The sequence below is a fragment of the Ambystoma mexicanum genome, chromosome 10 (genome assembly GCF_040938575.1).
Source record: "Ambystoma mexicanum isolate Mex_15411 chromosome 10, UKY_AmexF1_1, whole genome shotgun sequence".
Classification (NCBI taxonomy): Eukaryota; Metazoa; Chordata; class Amphibia; order Caudata; family Ambystomatidae; genus Ambystoma; species Ambystoma mexicanum.
In genome coordinates, this window is record NC_090932.1 from 999995070 (window position 1) to 1000017724 (window position 22655).

General features: G+C 44.6%; 1 protein-coding gene across 3 annotated transcripts in view; it reads right to left on the reverse strand.

The window, feature by feature from the left end:
• The window catches only part of LOC138491918 (erythropoietin-like), a 772271-nt gene that overhangs the window by 365844 nt on the left and 383772 nt on the right, over positions 1 to 22655 (reverse strand). The window lies entirely within an intron of this gene.

The following is a 22655-nucleotide window of genomic DNA, read 5'->3' on the forward strand; positions in this document are numbered from 1 at the left end:
TCCTAGCGGGTACTGTCTCAGACTAATTCAGTTCCAACCATAAAACATACCACATCTAGTCTCTAAAATATTGTGATTTGCATGAAACTGTCTCTTAGTTATATTGTTTTTTTTTTCAAAATAAGAATGTAATGTTTTGTTATGATGAAATGCATATGCTGCCCCACTATCTCAACAGTGGTGGAAAAAGTCTATGAGTAGGTATTGCCGCTCTTCCTTTGTCGTCCTAGGAGAAAGAAGACCTTGAGACTGGCCAAGGAGGACGATCCGGAGACCGGGAACGAAGATCCAATGGGCCCAGTGGACCGCCCAATACTCCCATCAGGACTGGCGAGGAGAACCGATCGATCAGTACCGGATGGAGAAGAAGATGATGAACTGTGCCATCTATTGGAAGAAGATGAGGAAACATCCCAGGTCTTGCGAGTCCCATTCGTGAAATAGAATGGCCATCGCAAGAGGGGGGCTTGTGGGATGTATTTACCCATGCATCCGAGCCATACCTCAAAACTGTGCAGTACTGACATGGAAAACCTCATGATGGCCAGAGCTTCCCAGAAAATGCACAGGGAAATGCATGAAGAATAGGCTGCCACTCATTTTTGCCGATGTTATGGGCACAGAAGGACACTGCCTAAAACCACCATTGGACTACCCACACAGTAGTCTGAAACCATTGGGAATGGCAATGCTGATTGCCAAAAGCAAACCCATAACTGTTGGGAATTTATTTTCTTAAATCCCAAAAATGGGTGCAGTACCAGTACTCACCACTATCCAAAAGCCGGCAGTTTAAAACCACCCTGTGTTTCTCTGAAGGCAAGCCAAAGTGCCTATTTCAAACATTGCAATATGTGCAAAATATTCACTGAACACCAGCAGACATTTGGTAGAATGGAGTTTTGTGTGCCTACAAAATCTGGGAAATGAAGAGCCCAGAACAATGCTTATAACAAAACTGGCTGAGCTATGGAGTCAGCAGTTTAAGTTGCACTGGATTTAAAGACACTAAAATCGAAAATGTTTAGATTAAATGAGTGACCTATGTTTGGTGTCACATGCCTTTGTAACTGTTGAAATGTCATAGTTTTGCACTTAGAATCAGCATTCTAGCTGCATATGTAAAAATGTTTAGTTTTATTTGAATGCAGGAACTGGGGAACAAAAAGTGACATTTTATCTGAAACCTGGCTTAAGGAACTGAATTCTGCCTGGCAACTACCCCCATCAGGAGTGAAACTTGAGTCACAGCTGTGTTCCCAGGCCTAGCTGCCCTTTTGCTGCTCACACTAAGGATATGCCATCTATCTGATAATTGAATTACCTGTGCTCTGCAGGAAAGTGAACAAAGCCCTGTCCTGGCTCAGGCAAAGGTTTTTATTACCGCAGTCGTAAAATGTAGCTTCCTCTTGGCAGGAGCTGGGAGGGGCACTGCCTGTGAGAGCAAGCTGGCTTGGCAGAACTGGATTAACCAGTATTTCTACCTTGTGCTGAGAGAAAACCACACCCCTTTGTAGCCAGAATATTGTTTAGAAAAAGATTAATAACTCATGGTGCGGACATGTGAAAATGTTATAAATGATACCATAATTCTTGTGATTTTTCTGCCCACAGTTTAAGAGGTTTTTAGAACCGGTGGTATGTTCAGGGGGGTTTTAGCGGAAAAATGGATATTACTCTAACTGTATGCATGTTAAAAATCTGAAACTTCTTCAGTTAATGTCCATACTCCCTGCACACATGTATGTAAAGTTGGGTCCATGTCAGAAATTGAAAACTCAGTTAAAAAGTCCATTATGTGCCATTTCTGAATGCAAGCTCTTAGAAACAGCAGATTTGGACAGAGACATGGCTAAATTCAGCCACACCATGTATATGTAATTTCAAACAACTGTGTAACTCTGAAATATGTCTTTTATTATCAAATATAGAATGTGTGCAATCTGACAGAGGAGTGTCCTATCTGCAAGCCATAAAATGACATCCCTCTGACTCACAGTTCATTCCCCAATCAAATGATAAATGGAAGTTTGACCAATTAGAAGCTGAGAGAGAGGTAGGGTCAGTGATGCTAGAACACACCCACATTCTAAACACATAAAAGCAGACAGACAGGACAGATAGGGACCTTCAATTCCATTTGCTGCAACGCGCTCTGCCGGACCATACAACATCCAGAGATCCAGACTTTACCTCCATCAAACCTCCAGAGAGCCAAACTAGAGACTTCAATCTATCCAGAACTAGAGACCAGACCAGAGGGAGAAAGCAGTGCTGTACCCAGAGAGAAAGCAATGCTGTGCCCAGAGAGAGACCCGAGCCCAGTCTAAAACCCTGACCAGATCCGTGATGAGGCCCATTTCACTCAAGAATATAGTGTGAGTACCTAGAAAACTGTGCAGAACCAATCTCCTAGTTAAAATAATATAATTCAATCCATTTTTAACCTAAGTAGAACTGCAGCTTAGCAATTGTGTTATCCTGCCATCATTTTTAAAGCTGAAAAAGTGTGCGTTTAAAATTTCAAATCTGAAAAACGACCTTCACAAAATCGCTCATATCTCCGCAACCGTTTGTGCTAGAGACTTGCAATAACTTTTATTTGAAAGCTTAGAATCTTAGCTTTGAATCGCACCTAGAACCGCATTCCTACCCCTTATAGTTTTACCGCAATCGTGGAACACGCATCCGCGAATTTTACCGCAATTTGCAAATTTCTTCACATGTAAAAACTGCTGCTGCTTGCCTTCCATTTGCCAGAAATTCGTTTAACCTGCTAACTATCCCTGCATCATTGCTAGTGTGAGCCTGGACTAATATTAACTAGATACCACTCACCCTGAACCTCTGAAAGGGAATTAAAAAGCATTTCCAGCATATTTCTCATCCATTGCTAGCACATATCAAAGCATTTGGGCCTGTGTTTTCAAAACTCCTATCTGTGTTTTAAACTTCTGTTGTCTAAGCTTGGGGGGGATTGAACTGATTACATTGATTGCATTTCTGAGAACTGTGTGCTTTCCTCCCATTCCCTTGCATTGCATAAAGAGGGGGGGAGTGAATAGCCAGAGAAAAGTGATTACATTGTTTTGCTGAAATCATATCAAGTTGTTTTCTATACTGCATTTCATTCATTCAACCTTGCATTTCCTTGAACCCTATAAAGCATTCTCTACCACATTATACTTCTGTACCTATTTACCAGTGTGCTACCTTATCCATTTCATCTCAACTCCTTAGTAATTATAAAGAAGTGTGCTAGTGCCAGATTCTCTGTTGTTAATCTGTATCATATCAGATTAAGTGTGATATTCAATTATTAATTTATTATAAAGTGTCATATATATATCTATTGTTTAGATTATCAAATAAACCCTTTTAACTTGCAAAACAGAACTACTTCTTGGCTCAGTGGGGTCAGGGGGATTCCAAGAGAGGGGTGTTATATAGGGGTAGTCATCCAGAACGCATGAACTGGACCTAAAGATATATCAATAAGGGTTTTCATTCAGTATTCTAGACTAGGCGTTAACTTAGCTGTAGTGCTGAATTGAATCCAATTGATGTGATTTAACAGATGTATTTTAAAGCTTTAAATACTTCCAAAACACTGGCTTGTGAAATTGTCATTTATAAACATTCAGAAAAACCATTGACTTTTACAAAAAAGAAAACCGTTTTTTGTGTCAAATGAGCATACCTTAAAATATGCTTGCCTGAGGCCTGCAACATCTGGTCTGCTCTTTTATGTCTACCACCCTTTCCACTCAAATGGCCAACATGAGAAGAAAGATCAATTAATGGGCTAAACGATGCCACCAGCATGCGAGAAGGCAAACCTCACAGAAGACAGCATAGTGATGTAAGACATATTAGATGATTTGACCAGGATCACTGTATCGTCTGCTGGCAAATCCAGGATACAAGATTGAATGTTTTCATTTCATAGGGCCTCATTACGACCCTTGCGCTCCCGTAATGAAGGGGGCCGGTACGGGACCAGTCCCCTTCATTACTTGAGCGCTGATTACGAGGTTCCCTTTGCGGGACCCTGTAAGGATGCTGAAAACCAGGCGTCCTTTCCGATTCCCGCGAGGGGAATAGGGAGGTAATAACGGGCCAGTTGTTATGTTCCCGTTATTACTTCCCTCCCCATTCCCATTGAGCCCTGTGGGGACTCAGATGGGAATGGTTCCTGCAAGGAGGAATTACCGTGTCCTCCTATGTCGGAATGACCCGGTAAGTCCTCATTGCAGGAACCCGGTAATGGAGCCCGGTTTGGAGGCAGCCATCCTCCAAACTCGTAATGAGGCCCATAGTCTTGAATTTGGATACTTATTCTACCTCTTGGACTAATAGCTTATGCTCATCATTGGAGGTGATTGCCTAGTTTTACAACACCCCATCTGAACAAACCAGTTTCTAGACCGTCATCATATGATGACATGTTCATTTTTATAACAACTCCTATCTGGTGCAGGTACATTGCTGATACTAGCACCTTTAATGTTGCAAAACCAAGTACATATGCAGGCAGGTTTCTACACTTCAGTCATAGGAAAGGCTCAGACAGCCCTGCTGGAATGTGCTATTCTAATCTTGCATATAAACACATGCATCTGCAATGAGTGCTTAAAACCCTGAGCTAACTTCTGATCTATCAATATGCATTTCAACGTTGGCTATTGCACATGTTCAACATAATTGCCACAGGAAGAAAGGAATGCTACAGGAGTTGGGCAGTAGTGAGCACACTATGTAAACTGCAGTGAACACTGACAGCATTACATGTTGAATTTATCAAGGCAGAACAACCGAAAGGCAATAGGTTTAGAGCCTCGGCAGCACGCCATCACATATCCTGACGTGTGCTGTTTAAGTCTGGTGACAAATGGAATCTTACTTATTTAGATTAGGCAGCCTTGTGGGGCCCCCTCCAAGTTGGGGCCCGGGGACAAGTGCTCCTTTTGCCCTCCCATAAAAACTTCTCTAATTGGAGTGGCCCTTATGTCAATCAAATGCGACGTGAGGCGACAGAAGGGGGAACATTGACTACACTGAATATCTTGAACTGTAGACATTAACGAGCATTCATGGAATTAAAACAGCCAAGCTATATCCACTCCCTGCCTGCTTATTTTCATACATTGTAGAGGAAAGCATCTTCAAGTAAAAGAATAATAAATATATAATTCAAAATGCATAATTACAGCTTTGGCGGCAAAGTTAAAAACAGATGGTGTTTTTTAAATACTGCCTGTTTTCCACCTGGTCACGTTACATGGTTAGGGGTATTTGCCGCTGGCTGTGTTAACAGGGACTACCACTGGCCAAACATATCACCATATTACAATGTCGATTTCCACTACAAAACCACCACTATAAATAAAACACGTCCATAATTCACGCCCAGTCACTATTTTTCCCGTAGTGACAGGAAGCATATGTGCTTCTCATCACGGCAGGAGATTCATTTCTGCATGGTGACCCCAACAAAAAAGAGGTTACAAATTGGGCATTTTTGATAACCAACGTTTCACTCTCTTTGAAATGTGATGCACAAAAGAAATAAGAGTACAACTTTTCTGCGTTATAACACATTAGAGGTGTGATCTGTGGCTGTGCATGGTCCATTCACGTCCTTGAGCTAAGGGAGGGAATGGTAATTATAGCCAAAAAAAAATAATAATAATGCATGCAGTTTAGTAAACGACAGCTAGCAATATTTCAGCAAATCGACAGTCATTACCACTAAACAATTGGCACATCTATGATCACAAAGAGGCCATCAGATTGCCACCAAAATAGCAATAGCAGTGCACAATAGCGGTTTGGAAGGACACCACTAACTCCCATACCTCCTAAAATAAATTAAGCAAATTAGAAATGATTTTTGATGTTATACCATTTTTTTTAAATAGTACTTATAGAGCGCAACGATCGCCCATGAAACTGCATAACACAAGGCTGATATGGAACATGGCATTGGTTAAATTGAACTTCAACATAACGCAAAATCGATTTCTAAATCCTCCCAAAGTCATTTGTAGTTATAATTGAATTAGGCATGAAAATAATTTTCTCAGATTTCACACCTATTTTTACAATAATAAGAGCTACTTGGTGTGGCATGTAAAAAGCATTGCTGACAGAAGACTGTGGGGGTCATTACGAGTATGGAGGTAACCATGGCACTATTAGAGCCATGGCTCCCTCCAAACCCTTACCGACTCCGCCCTGGTGAATGGAGCTATTACCGCCCCATTCCAAGGTTGGCAGTGCAGTAATTCCCCATTCACCAGAGCCCTTCCCCATTCCCATTTGAACCCCCATAGGGCTCAATGGGAATGGGGAAGGCGCTAATAACGGTACCGCAAATTGCGGTACGTTATTAGCACCAAAGTCCCTTTGTTGGTCCCGTCCTTAACCCCTGGTAAAACCAGGAGTTAAGGGAGGACCCGCAAAGGGAACTCATAATAGGGCGGTAAGGGATTACCGGTACCGGTGCTCTTACCGGTACTAGCAATCCCTTACGCCGGGGTCGTAATGAGGCCATGTAGGTCGTATCAAGTAGCACCTACTGATCGCAAGAACATCATATGTCAAGAGCTCCTTTTGTGTGTGGGGAGGAAAGGGATGCAATTGACATTGGAGAGTGAAGCAATCCTTCTTGTGCATCCTTGTGATCTTTAGCAAGGAGTGCATGGAAAGATCATGTGTTCTCTGGGGACAAAAGACAAGCAGTCACCATTCGGCATTGTAAGGACCAGTTGCTGTGTACTCTTCTAATTAGGGGCAGGCGGTATGCACTATTTACAGATACTGTGAGGTCTGGTCTTTAAAGGGGAGAAAAGAAAAGCAGTCATCACATGGAGGTGAACTGATTAAATGCTCATCAGTTAAACACTCAAACCCGTGAGTGACAGGTGGTGACAGAAGAGGGTGAGGGAGGATTTACAGTATTTGCAAAAGGAGGGACCTAGAAAGGAGGAGGGGGCAACATAGAAAGTTGCAGTGGGGACGAGGAAGACTTTTAGATTATGAAGCATTTTCCGATTCCTGCAGAAATTAGAAAACACTGCATTACCTCGAGAATTATTACCAGCAAAGGGTAATCTGGGACTAGAAAGCAGCAAGGGGGCAGTAATAAGAATTTCCTGGGGGGAAACTACCAAAAAAATTAAAAGAGAGGGATAAAAGCGGGCATGGCCTACTGCAAAAGACTGTGGGCCTCATCACGAGTTGGGCTGTATTGCCGGCTGTAATACAGCCGACTGTAATAGCCCTAACAGCGACCAGTCCGGTGGTATTACCACCGGATCACGATTTGGGCCTTAACGGTAAATCCCCATTCCTGATTGGGTCCATTGGATCCAATGGGGAATTTTCAGCGCTAATTATGCGGACTAATACAGCCGGCTGTAATACAGCCGAAAACAGGGATTTTCACCGCCAGAAAAAAGCTGGAGGTAAAACAGTCGATTTAGCGCCCAACTCGTGATAGGGCCAGCCCTTAAATGCGGCTGTAATACCATTACCACCGCATTTAAGGTCTACAGCCAAACTCGTGATGAGGCCCTATGGCTGGTGGGATCTGGTTAGTTAGTAGGCGTGCGGATTGGCCTCACCAATGGAAGGCCTTCGCCACTGGCCGAAGGCAAAGCTAAAGTCCATTGCTTGTGGGATCTAGTTCGTTACTAGGCAGGGGTGATGGACCTCAGCCAAAGGCAAATCGCCAGTGAGCCACCATCTTAAATAATTGGTGCAACATGGAGAGCAGACACAGCTGAAGGCTGTGGCCACTGGCCATAGCCGTAGGCCAAAGCTAGTGGGACTTGGAGAAGATGGAGCATAAGAGTACCCTTGAAATTCAGTGAAAAGGCCTATGACACTTGTGGGTGTGTGAAGCGATGACTATCTTAACTCGGGAGCCCCCGCCCCCGATTATTCAGCCTATGAGCACATGCATGAAATCATTGCAGGGATCAACAATGACATCAGAAATTACATTATTGGGGACACCTCCATGGGGGACACCCAAGTTAAAATGATTGTCACTTCCCAAACCCACCCAATTTCATGGGTTTGGTTGTGATAAATGACGCTGTTATTAAGAGTGACATTTTTGCATATCACTCTATTTCACCATCAAAGCAACTAGCTCACCAACACATCTTACCACTATTTTAACTCCAACCCATCTCTATAACTGCTTAACAAAGCCCTGTGAGGTGCCAGATATCCTTTTGCCACTAGGTGCCTCCTTGCCATACAGCAAGGGCCATAGCTACTTCAACTGTATATTCAGACCACAATAGGCACCGGCAGAACACTTGCAATATCATTTTCGTTCCTTCTCAATTATAACTCCCAAGCTGTGGAATTATCTTCCTCTTCACAACAGGTCTGTCCCTACATGCTCCCACTTCCTCTCACAAGTAAAATTCCACCTACTTTATACCAGCTCTTAGCTTTTCATACTGTTGGTTCTTATGTCAATTATTCATATGTAATTTGTCCTGCTTATTGTGTGTTCGGCACTTTGGTGAAAGCGTCTAAAACATCAATACATACAAACACAAATAATGAATTAATTGCCACTTTCAAAACAGATTGTGGTTCAGTCATTGACTAATATAGGTGTGCTACTATTAAGACTTTGAAAACGTGCTTCCATGCTGGCTGTGCCCACAACATTCTGCAAAACTGTTTTTCATCCAGTCAGTGTGATATATGCCAGCACATTGTAGTAAAAGCCCAGGTTTTATGCAAGCAGTGTCCAATTCGTGCAATCATTCCCACTGCATAAACATGGTGAATATGCCTAAAATATGACGCTGTGATAATCTGTTTTCAAGCAGTGTGCCAAATGTGTGCCTGCATGCCAAGGTAAAGCATGTTTCAAACCAGCCATTAGTATTTTGGTATTTCTACCTCTGACCTCTGCCATTTGTATGGGAGGTGCAAAGCTTTTTGTAAAACTTGTGGTTTAGTAGGTATGTTTCATGATACATCCAGCGTTTTGTGTTGAAATGTTATTCTCAGGAGAGAGAGTGAAGTCACAGTGATCTTATTTGTTCATGTTCATGTTGTAGTACTGACTGCTGGGTTATTCTAATTGGTTCTCACTCAGTCTGTGGGTCTTTTGCTTTGCTTTCTTGGTACGGGTTGGCTGGTTGTGTGAGCCAGTGTGGTGTACTCTTGGAGCTTGCTTCCTTTTTCTACAAGGTTCCTCAGTGTTGTGTCTGCAGTGGCATGGTGTTTCTGTGGGCACTGGTCAGTAGGACCTCTCTGTGTGCCACGTATTGGTTTTTAAGTGAGCACCAGGAGCCAATGTGGCAATCCCTCTGGGTTTGCTCCATATAATGAATTTGAATGCCATGTACATTGGTTTTGTTTCTTTTATTTATCATTGACTGGCTGGGTTTTCCATAATGTATGCATTGAACCGCCATGCCGCACATGTTTTTCCGAATTTAAGGTGCTGCTGTATAGTACACATTTCCCTACTCAGTGTGTTCCAGAGATTTCCATCCTCTGGCTGCTTGGTATTGTCAGATTTCAGTTCCTGGACCTTGGGGTGCTCTCTGGTCGATGCAGAGTGCTTTGAAGTGGATTCCTTTCTTAATTGGTAGCCAGTGGAGTGCTTTTACATCTGGAGGTATGTGTTCCCTCCTGTCGAGTCTGATAAGTAGTCAAGTTGCTGTGTTTTGCATGCATTATAGCTTCTTTGTGAGGTATTCTGGCATACCTAGGAAGATTCTGTTGGCACAATCAACTCATGATATAATCACAGATAAGATGGAAAGTGTTCTATGGAGGGAGGTAAGGTAGGGCACAATCTATGTGATTGAGCATGAGTGGAAGAAGAATGTTTGACAATTATGTAGACTTGTGGGCGCAGTGTGATGTCATTTTCCATTTGTGTACCAAGATTTCTGCTTCCTTTATGTGTTCTATTCTAGCAGTGGTTTATTTCCAGTGCCATTGGATGTGTGCCTGTAACACAGGATTTAGTGAAACTATCATTATTTCAGTGCTGCCTGTTTAAGGTGTAGGCTGTTGGCTATCACCCTACTGTTCACTTGTGCTTGATAGTTGTTGATATTGGCACTTCTGTGTTCTTCCCTGGTAATTTTTAAAAATGGGTTGAGTGCCAGCTGCATAGTTGTAACTGGTGAGGCCATGTATTTTTATGAGCTTTGTATGTGAGCCCAGTGTGGATTTTTAAAAGTGTATCGAATAAATGCCAGTATGCTACTGTAAAAATATTTTTGAGTGCAACCAGTGTGCCCAGTTGATCACACATTTCTTTGTAGTCAGTGTGCCCAATGAATATGTGTTTTCTCCAGTAAAATCAAGTTTTTATGCAGCCGATGTTGACAATATATGCCGATACTGCCCTGCAAAAGAAAATTTTTATGCAACAAGTGTGCACAACATATGCCAGCATTTTCTTGTAATAGCAGTGTAACCGTTCCTGTTCTGAAGCATGCCTCATACCCATACACACACACACACACATCCGGACACACACACATGCACACTTGTCCTGGGAGGATAGCTCAGCGGCAGCGTGCGCGTCTTGGAAGCAAGACGACACAAAGCAGCAACAGGTTCGATCCCCGGGTCCGCCCTTAAGCGCGTTATAAATACGTAACTAAGACAAAAAAACACAATTACGCAACTAAGAAAAACAATTCCTGTAACAGCGCCTCGATGCCTGCGGGCTGTGTGAGCGCTTTATAAATGTAAATAAATAAAAATAAATACACTTACCACCGGAAGCACACAAATGCGCAGACATTTACTCAACACTGACTCACAACCACATTTTATAAACACGTACTGTTTTTCTAACCTGTCCCTTGCTCTGTTCTGGCTACTTTACAGCTTATGAAAAAAATGTTGTCGGTCTGTCTTGGCTTAATGGACATTGCAATGCTGAATTGCTTCGCTATGGCAAAAATCAAATTCTCCTCCTCTACTCCGTGAAACTGCAATATTTTAAAATTATACTTGTGGGTAAGAGAGAGAGGTCTGGGGTTCACATTACCATGGACGTCATTTAGGGGTCGCTAGGGGTCGCAGCTGTGACATCTGGCGTTAGCTTGCGGTCCCTGGCCAATCCATTGTGACACCTGGGCATACCGTACCATCCCATTCTCCTACAAAAACGCTGCTTATTGCATGCATGCCTAAACACAAAATGAGGCATGCACGCAGCACGGACTGAATTTCTCAATGTTGTCCTGGCAACCCACTTGTGAAGAAGGTTGTCGGTTGGCAAATGCGAACGCCATCAGCGTGTGAGCGTTCCTGGTTCACTATGAAGCATTTCATTCAGAGGTCGAAGCGGACGGAGCGGTGCTCCTATACTTTTTATTTTTACGTTTCACTGTTCCTATACTTTTATTTGAAAAATAAACCGTTCTGGAGTGGTTTAGTTCTAACATAAAAGTGTAGGAAGAAGTTGAAGCTTGCACTTCAGTGCACTGCACTGAACATTCCCTTAAATAGCAGGTGTGTTTGTTTGGGGGTTTGGATTGTGTGTGGGGTGGGGGGGTGCAGCGATGGGGTTTGTGGAGAGCGGGTGCAGGCCAGCAAGGAATAGTTCCACTACTTCTTTTCCTGCACTTCGACCACTGATTTCAGTTAAATCAGGTAAGTGAGAAGGAGCCTGAGGGAGGGCTAGGGTCGGGCATTGTGTGAGAGCGACTTTGAGTCCCCTCCTTTGCTGCTCTAGGGAAGAGGGACGTCATTGACTAACTCTAGCAGGGCATCATCACTCCCATGTCAGCACTGTCAGGACTATTTTATCATCCGACAAAATCACACAGACTGGCTATGCGCTGCCAGACTCAGACTCCATGCTAGCTTCTGACTGAGCTCGGCAGGAAGCGTTCATCCGAACACTGAGCACTATGGGTACGGTGTTAAAAAGACATAAATACAAGTAAAAAAAAAGCAATACAGCAGAGCTATTTGAGCGGCAATTAACCTTCCGAAGGTAAAGGAAATGTATGCACATGGTCCAATGTATGTGTTTATTTGTGTCTTGTTTTGTTAGGCAAACGCAAAATGGGAACCAATTCAGAATTCCCAAAAAGAAAATAAAGGCCGTGGAGAGATTCCCAGCCAGACCTGATCGACCACATTCCTGATTCCAGGATTGTGATAGTTCAAATGATTCCATTCGGTTCAGACTCGTGCGTGAGAGCCTTCAAGACACTCTGTAGCTAAGCTACTTGTAAAAAATATTGTTGCATAAGCGGGGAAGAAACACAAGGATGGGTTAAAGCCCGGCCCTAGTCCTAATAATTCTGGGAGGGGTGGTGCAGATCTGTCTGACTATAAAAAGGATAGCAGCTCTCAAAGAAGCAATCAGCTCTTTGCTGGATTTGAATTTGTTAAATGGTATGTTTGTGGAGGGGAATGGGGGAAAGAGGGGCTCGGGCTCCCCTGTTCTCATATCAGCCCATGATAAAGGATTTAATGCAAGGCTGGATTGTGAAATGCAATCTCTGATGAGCAGGAGGTGTGAATGTGAAACACTGCCGGTAAGGTTCTGGTACAGTGTGTCAGCCAGGATTGCCTCATATGACCAGGCAATATAGATGGGTTAATTTGACATCTGATTCAAGTGGAGTCTTTTCCACCTGGTCTTTTTTTAGGAGCATTTTACTGAGTAAAACAAAGACACTCTATGGGTAGGAATGCAAGTCGTTCTTCTTTTTTTGCATAGCACAAATCAGTTTTAAAAAAATAATTGTTTCTTTTGCAAACAACATTTGTTTTTTGGGGCAAAGAAGGACACATGCAACTGTAAGCTGTCAAGGAGTATTGCAGTTTACCCATTTCAGACAAAGCTCTGTCTAGTTAGTAAGGATTAGCCCAAACTAGGCGGTATCCGGGGTGTCTAGTAACCGCATTTGCCAATGGCCTTTTTGCACTGCTTAATTTTTGGGGGTGGTTGCCGGTGCCCAATACCGGCACTCTTTTTTGGGCACCGGAACTCATGCGGGGCCAGCGCACGTGCAATTGCTTTGTTTGTTCTTCCACTTTGCTTTGCTTCGATTATAAATCATTGGGATTTTTCATTCTGATCTCGATATCTCTCGTGCTTGCTGCTTGCAGGCCATGGCTGGCTGGGCGTGGGGGGAGGGAGGGAGCAATAGCAATGAACAACAAACTGCTACAAACAACAGCCAATGAAAACAACCATTCTGTTGTTACTATGCAGTATTTGATACATTCTGTATAGTAACACAGAATGTGCAGTTTTCATTGGCTGTTTTTCTGAGCCAGTGAAATCACAATGGTGACGTGTTGTTGTTGCCACAGGAGGCAGCGCAGCACCACCTTCATTTCACAAGTTACTGTGAAGTGAAGGTGTCGAGACGTGGCGTCATCGGTCCTGACTAGTGAGAGAGAGAGCCTGTGCGCTGCACTGCGTGGTGCGGCCTAGTTGCTTCCTGGGGCCCCCTCTGCCTGCTTTTTCATTTGTGCGGGTGCCAGTTTGCGCACCCGCCCCCCCCACCCTGAGGGCTGACAAGAGACCAAGTCCCAGCCGGAAAAGCAGGTAAGTCACTTATTGTTGCGTGCGGTGCAGCCTGAGCCTGTCACAGTCAAGTGATCAGGCAAGGAAGGTCCAGTTCGGGGCCCGGGCGGCGGCACGGTCCCCTGGTGGTGTCCTGACTGCCCAGGAGTCAGGACTCCACCAGGGGCCCATCCGCACCCAGGCTTCCGTCTGCATGACCTGTGTGCAGTGTGCTGCTGACTGCAGTCAGTGCCAGGCCCAGGCCAATTTCTGTGACTAGGGGCTGCCGGCTGCCGCAGACTGAGTCAGATAACTCTGCCGTGGGTGGCTGGGCCCGTGGATTCTGCCCAAAAGTATGTTTTTTACTTTTGTCTTTGAAAATCTGACCTTCTGTGGGGCCGCCCCACAGAAGGTAGGTTTTAAAAGAAATAACTTATTTTGAGTGGTGGCTGTGGCATCACTTCGAAAGTGATGGGCCCAGCCGCCCAAATATACGTTTTGTCTTTTAAAATCTTACCTTCTGTGGGGCTGCTGTGCCGCTCACCTATTTTTGTCATCATCAGGCTCAGCATGGCCGTGGCGGTGGTGGCCCTACGGAAGGTAGCATAAGTTATAGAGGCAAGGCAGGGCAAAGCCCAGGACCGGGCGGGGCACGGGCGGCAACGTGGTCCCACTAGTGTCTGTCACAAAAGGAATGAATTGTCGTTTGCAACTTTGGCCACTTTTTCATTGGTGCCGAGCCCGACTCGAGACAATTGTATGCCCCAGTATGACTCTGGATAGCATTAAGCTAAACGAAACATGAACTGTGAATGGGTGTTTCCATTCTTCCTTTTAATGTTATCGGCCTCATTAGTTCACAAATGAGCTTCAGCGAGGGGACCCGGAACGGTGCACGTATTGGGCCGAAACCGAACCAGCTGCACTTCACGAGAAAAGCCCATGCAAAGACAAACTTTTGAAATGCCATTTTAGGCTTAAAGATACACACATGGAAACTAGACGGCGATAAACATTGTGCACGTGCCCACTAATCTGTCGTCATAAATAAAAGCACTAGTTGAGTAGAGTATTCGTGTATAATTCTCAACCGTCTTTTGCTGTCTATTTTTACATAATTCCAGCGCATGTTTTCTATCCTGATGTGTGGTTTATACACCAGATGTGGCCCCTTAACCTGGGTACAATATGCTCCGAGCATGTGCTCCGAATGAGAGCACATGCAATCCTCAGATAGGAATCCTCAGATAGGGAGGTGGGTGTCTGTTACACCCCGCAGTTTAGTGAAGTATGTCAAGAACATGTCAGTGGGAAGGAGATTTCCGAATATGCATTCTCCTCTGGCTCCTGAATATTGGGTGACAAAACATATTTCGTTTTTTAATATGTGTTAAGGTGGAAAGAGGCCCTAAAGTAGAAGTAGCACAGGCCGTTGATTTCACAATGTCTTGCAGAAATGACTTTTTCCAAGTTATGCAACACCATGCTCATGCTTGAAGGAAGGGTGAAGGGGGATGCATTTATGAGATGCGATGACTGATGAGGGCTTGAGAGTAAATTGATAACACAAAACACCTGGATGAGGTGACTGAAGAACAGGTTGAGGGGAGGGTGCTCTTCCTGGAGGTAACAGATTAACAATACTTGGTGTACTTTAACAGACCGTCAGATGGGGCAGAAGGGGTAGTGACACAGTGCAACAGTGACTAAAACAGAATGCTTTTTTATTTATTTGCATTTTTAAAGCGCTCACACAGCCCGGGGGCATCGAGGCGCAGTTACAGGAGAAGTATGTCTTAGTTGCGTATTTACTACTAGCCTGTGTCAGCAGTTGCTGCAGCGCCAAACATGTGGCATGGAGCAGCAGCAGTGTGATGGGGTGGTGGTGAGCCGATCTAGGTAGGTCTAGCACTGAACTGGCGCAGCCGGCGCGCCCGCACTAAGGTTGGCGCAGTGCCCACGCTGAGGACGGCGCCGCACCTGGCATTATGGGGCCAATATTTTTTGGGCACTGGCACTTACAAATTAAGCACTGCCTTTTTGTCAATTTTGGTGGTGCGGGAAAAAGTGGCGGTACATCCGTTACTGCCACATTTCCCGCACTACCAAAGTACACTTTTGCCAGTGGGGGTTGACAGATTTACCTCCAGTCAAGAGCTGAAGGTTAATCAGGCCCCCACTGGCAAAACCCAGCCAGTATTGCCAGCACTGGTATTACTGGTGCTGGTAATACCACATTTTCCCACCATGGAGTCCTAAAGGACTCCATGGAATGGGGAATTACTGCACTTGCCGGCACATATAATATCCCGGAAATGTCAGGATATCAGGCGCTGGTAACGGTAAGTCCATTTGCCGGAATTACCGGTGCCTTACTGGCAAACCTGCAATGAGGGCCATTGTCTTGTTTTTCCTATTCATTTTCAGGTGCTTTAAAGATCTGTTTTAACAGGATGCTTGTTACCTTTAATAAGTGCCACATTTATTTATTTTATTTATTTGACATTGGTAGAGTGCTCCTCACCCATGGGCATCTGTGTGCTAGTTACATTTTTATATGATAACAAAGCAGATGGTCGAATTACATTTCACATGTGTCTTGTTGCTGGTTACAGGAAGGCGCAGTCCAGGCCTTTGGTGCTGTCACTTACATACATGAGGAATTGGCCTACCTGATGGAGCAAAGTGGCTTCTGAGGATTTAAGAGTCTTGTGTAAATAGTCAGGTTTTTGCAGAAGGACCAGAGTGAAGATTCCGATCTTAGTGCAAGTGGGAGTGCGTTCCAGTGTTTGGTTGCCACCACTGGGAAACTACAGCTACCTGCCTTTGTCTGCTTGAAGCTGAGGACGGTGAGTAGGTGTGAGTTGGCCGGCTGGGTGGGTCGGTTGGATTGAGATTTTGTGAATTTACTAGATAGGTATAACGGGCAGTGTTGGATGGACATTTATGCATAAGTGAGAGAGTTTTAAACCTAATACGATCACGTACCAGCAGCCAGTGGGCATTCCGTTTGGCAGATGAGATGTGCTCTTTTTTTGGACTATTCAAGGCTGCTCTTAAGGCACTGTTTTGTATTACTTGAAGTTTTGGCATATTACAGGTGGTTGAGCCTGCAAAGAGCGCGTTCAAATAGTCGATCCTGGAAAGACTGGAAAGAATCAATGCTCTGGCTAGTGTGATGCAGCTCCCAGGGGTCAGGAAAGGTCTGCAAGCATTGATGAGTTTGGTTGTGTATGCTGTCGCAGAAGAAATTGTGTTCATGTGTCTTGTTAGTGAAAGCGAAGAGTCCAGGTAGACTCCCAAAGTTTTTAATTCTTTAGAGACAGGAATAGGATTCCACTCTATGACAAAGGATTTGTAGTCGTCATTTAGTTTATTAAGATGTGTTTGAGTTCTTACAAGGAGTAACTCTGTTTTTTCGTCGTTCAGGCATAGTCCATGTTGAGATGTTGAGCCATCCAAACTTGGATGATTTGGTATATTTTGCTGAGAGCAGTCGGTGTTGTAATTGTCTTTGATGGGAAGGAGAATCTGGGTGTCATCCGCGTAGTTATTGTAGGAGACTCCCTGCTTGTCCAGTAAGTCGAAGAGTGGCTTTGTAAAAATATTATACAGAGTCAGGGAGACGCAGGAACCTTGGGGGACCCCGCAGGTCATAAGGGCTGGTAGGGCCTCATCAGTATTGGAGAAAACCCTCATGTTCGATTGCAGAGGAAGGTTTCTATCCAGGTTATGGCTTTGGGAGAGAAATAGGCTGCAGAGGAGAGGTGTTGGCATAGGATTTTATGGTCCACTAAATTGAATGCTGCAGAGAGGTCGAGTAGATGGAGGATGGTCAGACTACCATTGTCAATAATTTCGTCCATTAGGATTTTTAGGTACAGGAGTCCTGTTTCAGTCCCATGAACTGGGTGGAAACCGGATTGGTGCAGGCCAAGAAGGTTGTTGGTTTCAAGGTATTTCTGGATTTCTAGGTATACTGCTCTGTCTAGTATTTTGAGTAAGAAGGGTACTGTTGTAATGGGGTGCTAGTTGGTGGGGATGTTTAATCTAGAGTAGGCTTCTTTAGGAGATTGATTGATTGATTGATTGTTTATTTAGATAGCGCCTATACACAATGGCCCTCATTATAAGTCTTGCGCTCCCGTAATGAAGGGGACCGGTACGGGTCCGGCCCCCTTCATTACGGGAGCGCTTATTACAAGCTTCCCATCGCGGGACCCAGATCGTACGCCTGGTAAAACCAGGCATGCTTTCCGGGTCCCGTGAGGGGAAGAGGGAGGAAATAACGGCTGGATGTAATCTGCCCGTTATTACCTCCCTCCCCATTCCCATTGAGCCCTATGGGGGCTCAAATGGGAATGGGGATGGGTTCCAGCAAGGAGGGCTTACCGGGTCCTCCTATGTCGGAATGACCCGGTAAATCCCCATTGCTGGAACCCGGTAATGGAGCCCGGAGCAGAGGCTGCCATGGAGCTAATAGCTCCATGGCTCCATTTTCGTAATGAGGCCCAATGTGTTTTAAAACGCTTCAAGGCAAGGGAGGCAACAAAGGAAAATACAATGAACATTCTTATAAGGCCTTGAAATGTTCAGAATGTGAAATAAACTATCATACTAGGCCTGGTGACATTTCAGATAGTGCAAGAGCTATGACATAGAAAAGGAAGAGGAGGGGGGTATGACGAGACGAAATACTGACACATCTTTTAGGTTGGTGGGGATGTTGCCAGAGGACAAGGAGTGGTTAATGAGCGATGCGATGAAGGGGGAGAGTTCTGTCACACAGTCTTTAATGAGGGAGGCTGGGCAAATATCGCCTTGGTATCTGGAGGTCTTCAAGCCCTGGATAATATTTGTGACTTCTGGCATGGAGATTAGGTTGAATTTGAATGGTTCCAAAGATCGATAGGGTAGTGGACGGGCAGTGTTTCAGTTAGTGGTAGTTTGTTATTTTGTATCTCAATTTTAGTGTGGCATACAGTGATTTGGTCCGTTAGGGCCTTTTGAATGTTGGAGCACCACTTAAGGAAGCTATCTGGGGGAGTGACTGGTGATTCCAGTTCTCACCGGATGACAAAGAGTTCTCTAAGGCCAGAATTGGCCTTATGAATTCACTCATTGTAGGTTGACCGTTTGGCTAGGTGGATGGCCTGTTTTTAGGATTTGGCCGATGAACTAAAGAGCTCTTTGTTGGCAGCTGACAGGGACTTTTTCCACAAGGCTTAAGCCGCTCGCTTGGTAGAGCTTTGAGCTTTCAGATTTGTGGTATACCAAGTATTTAGGTGAGCTAGTGGTTTAGGTTTGCATGTCTTCAGGGGAGCTACTTTGTTGAGGGCTAGTAGGAGTGTTGTATAACTCTATTATGTATTCAGGATTGCTAGCTGAGTGTTGGTAGATCACTATGTGTTGCAATAATGGGAGCATGTTTTCTGGCGTGATGTTGCTAGTCTTTCTTGAGAGGGCGGCTGGTGCAGCTTGAAGGGTTGCATTTGATTGATTATTTTTAGGAATAGAGAACAAGATAACATTATGGTCAGAACAAGGGCATGGGGTGTTTGATGTGATATTTGTATTGCAATTCATTTTGGCTAGCCAATCCAGCGTGCAACCTTTGTCGTAAGTGCGGCTTCAGATGCAGTGCGTGAAACTCAATGCTTCAATAGACTTGGCTATGGCCAGTGCATTGGTGTCTGCAGGGTCGTGAAGGCCTAATTTCACATCACCCAAAAGGATAATTTTAGACGAAGGCTTAGTGTTGTTAGAGAGGAGAAGTGCAATGTCTTCCTCAAAGGAGAGCAAAGGGCTAGGAGGTCTGGAGATGGAGTACATGGTTGGTGTGATAGTCTTGGATAGGGATAATTTGATAGAGAGCAGTTCTCTGGAGGGAAATACTTGGTTTGGCATTTCTCTAATATCTAAGTGATTCTTGGCTATGACGGCCACACCTCCTCCTTTTGTAAGCCATCGGTCCTTACGGAAGATGGTGTAGTTGTCAGGGAAGGTGAGTGAGAGGGAAGGTCCTGCGGCTGCATGCAGCCAGAGTTCCGTGATGGCTAAAATGTCTAGGTTGTTTGCCGTAATAAGAACAGATATGTCAAGCGCATGTTCCAGGAGGGATCTGGTATTGATAAGCGCTCCTCTGAGGTGCGTTGTAGGTGCATCTGTGTTGGTCTCGCTAATGACAGGGATAGCCTTGGCTGCTACATGGTGGTTGCAGGTGAGGGTGGCTGTGGGGCGTTTGCTAGACGCATTGTTGCTTTCAGCGGTGGTGAGCTCTGATGAGTGTGAGTCATATGCAATATCCAAGGTGCTAGGTTCTAAATAGATTGAGGCATTGGGGATAGTTCGGATAATATGCTGAGGTGTGCATATGGCAGCAGGCATAGTGGAGGCAGCAGGCCCCTGAATACATATGGCAGCAGGCGTGGTGGGGACAATAGGCTCTGGCATAGATATGGCAGCAGGCATAGTAGAGGCACCCAGCCCCTGAATACATATGGAAGCAGGCATAGCAGAGAAAATAGGCATACATATGGCAGCAGGCATAGTGGGGGCAGTAGGTTGATTGGCAGTCTCTTTATTAGGCTTTTCAGTTTGGCTGCAGGAAAATGATATTTAAAAACGTTGAACAGTCTTTTATTAGTGTTTTTCTTCTTCTTTTTTTACTATTCTAATTCACAATCCCATCGGACCATTGGTTTACTGTATAGTACTGGAAAGAGTATCCATGAGAAGTGAGCTGAGGGGAAAATCAGAGTTAATTCAAATTGTCATCAAGCTCCCATGGAGAACTTGTCTAGAGAAACGTCTGCATTTGATTTCAGCTGCTTCTAGGGAGGCGCGAAGGGAAACAACTAAACACACATTTCAGCTTACTACATTAAAATAGGCCTTAGCGCAATTTAAAGTGTATCACATACAATGTGGTGGCAAAGACATACTGCAAGACACTGCAATGAATATAAAGTGGGTTTTCTTCTTATCTCTCCCCATGTTGCAAACCATTAGAGGAGGCGTATCGGGCATCACACCTGGCCCAAGGTTTGCACGGTGGGCCACTCACACTGAAGGATTGGCACTACAGTATTGAGGAGGGCACCAGGGTGGTTCCTTGCACCTTTTCTGCAGATGCATACTGTATGCGGGAGCCCCACCCACCCCTCACCTTCGCTGTGGGTGGGTGTGACAGACTCACCGCCCTCCCTTGGCTGGGTGATGACTGGGAGTGCCACGACTCATTTATTCATAGGCATGTGTATAGCCGTTTCCTATTGTGCATTCTAGTCTCCAACTTTGTCTTGGTTGTGTACATTGACATCCCACAGGGCTGATGTCAATGTCCACAACCAAGACAACGCTGTCTGAGGGTATGCAGGGGAGCCTTGTGGGAATGATGTGTTTGTTTGCTGTAGAAAACCATGGGGTTTCACTGAATCATGTGCAGGGCAGCAGGACAGTAAAGAATGGGAGGGGCAGCTGGTGGCTCAGGCAGCATTGGGGGTGCTTAGAAGAGTGTCAAAAACATACCGGGTGTCGTGTCCTAATACAAGGAGTTGGGGATTGGATCGTGTGCGCCCATTTTATGTGTTTGTTAAATTGCCAGTGAGGGGCATTAAATAGGAAATGTCCTCAATAGGTTGTAATGAAAAAATGTGCCTTTCTCTGAGAGCTGCACCCTTCTGACTTCTGGGCTTGCATGTCTTTCAAAACAGCAGCACATTGGTGCGGTATAGTTGCAAACAGCTGAATTTGCTAATCTGCATTATGGCTATTTCCACCCCATGTCGTTTTTGGTTTAGTCTTTCTCTTGTATCAAATTCTCTTGTAGTTTTTGTACTATTTCAAATGAAAAGTTGTGGAGGTGATATTCATTAAAGTGAATGTTTCTTGCATGGTCAGATCGCCAACCCTTTGGCCCCTTCTCAGCTATTCACGCACAATGATAGAATATGTTACCATAGCTCTGCTGCACAGGGTGGCCTCGTTTGTCAAAGATTTGACAAATGATGGGACATTCTGGTTTAGTTCTGGTACAGTGTGGGATAATCTGGCACTTTGACAATATGGCACACCACAGATATTAAATCACAATGACACACCTGACAATGTTCTGCAAAGTGTCACCTAGGATTGCCTGTGGCAGCAGTCAAGAGAAATGTAATGCATTTGGGCAGCAGACACTCAAGGGAACTACACATTCGATGTGGCTATCATTTGGAAGGCCCCCAAATTGGGGGCTCTCACCTGGCAGTTAATGTTCTTGATATCAAGGTGACGAAACAAAGCGACAGTACAGTGTAAACCTGACAAGTCAAGTTATACCCTCATGCAGATCAAATGATTTTTTTTTCGGATGAACCATACCAGATATGTAACAAGCATTGGCAATGTCAACAGTTTGGGCTTTTGTGTGGGCTTGGGAAAAGCACTGGCCAGGAACAGCCCTTGTGGTATTAACTGGCCATTGGTGGTAGCAGGTGCAAAATTGTACAAGCACCTGGGCCTCTAACAGCAGTGCCTTATAAAATTGCAATACTTATACACAAGCCAAACCGGTTGGCTTTCCAGTGCTTGTTTATTAACTTTACTTTGGTGAAGGACAGGCCTAGGGCTTACAAATCCAGTGGCTGAAGGCAGACCTGGTTAAAACATTTGTATTACGCCAGAAGTGGGTTTGCAACTCCAATTAAGTCATTAACTCTCAGCAGACTGCTTTGAAAGAACACTGGCAGGCACTTGAGTGCAATTTTCGAGTTTGCTTTAATCATGCCTTACCATTAGAGTTCTCATATTTTTCTTAGTGTAGTAAAGAACAATGCTATGTGATGTCAAGCGGTGACAGGTTGTGTGCCATCACTTCTTGTGAGGTCATTTTGGGGCAGGATTAAATGACATTACACCGATTGCTGTGATGTCACTTGTGGGCAGGGCCAAATGGCATCACTTCTGATGTCCTGAGGGAGGTCAAGGGTTGTGTGATGTCACTTCTGCTGCCCCAGGCATTTTGATGAAATGACGTCCCTGAATAGGCCTGTTATCACAAAACAAGGCCCATCATAGAAGTATTTAAAGGTAAGACATCACTGAAAATAAGTAGTATTACTACATCCAT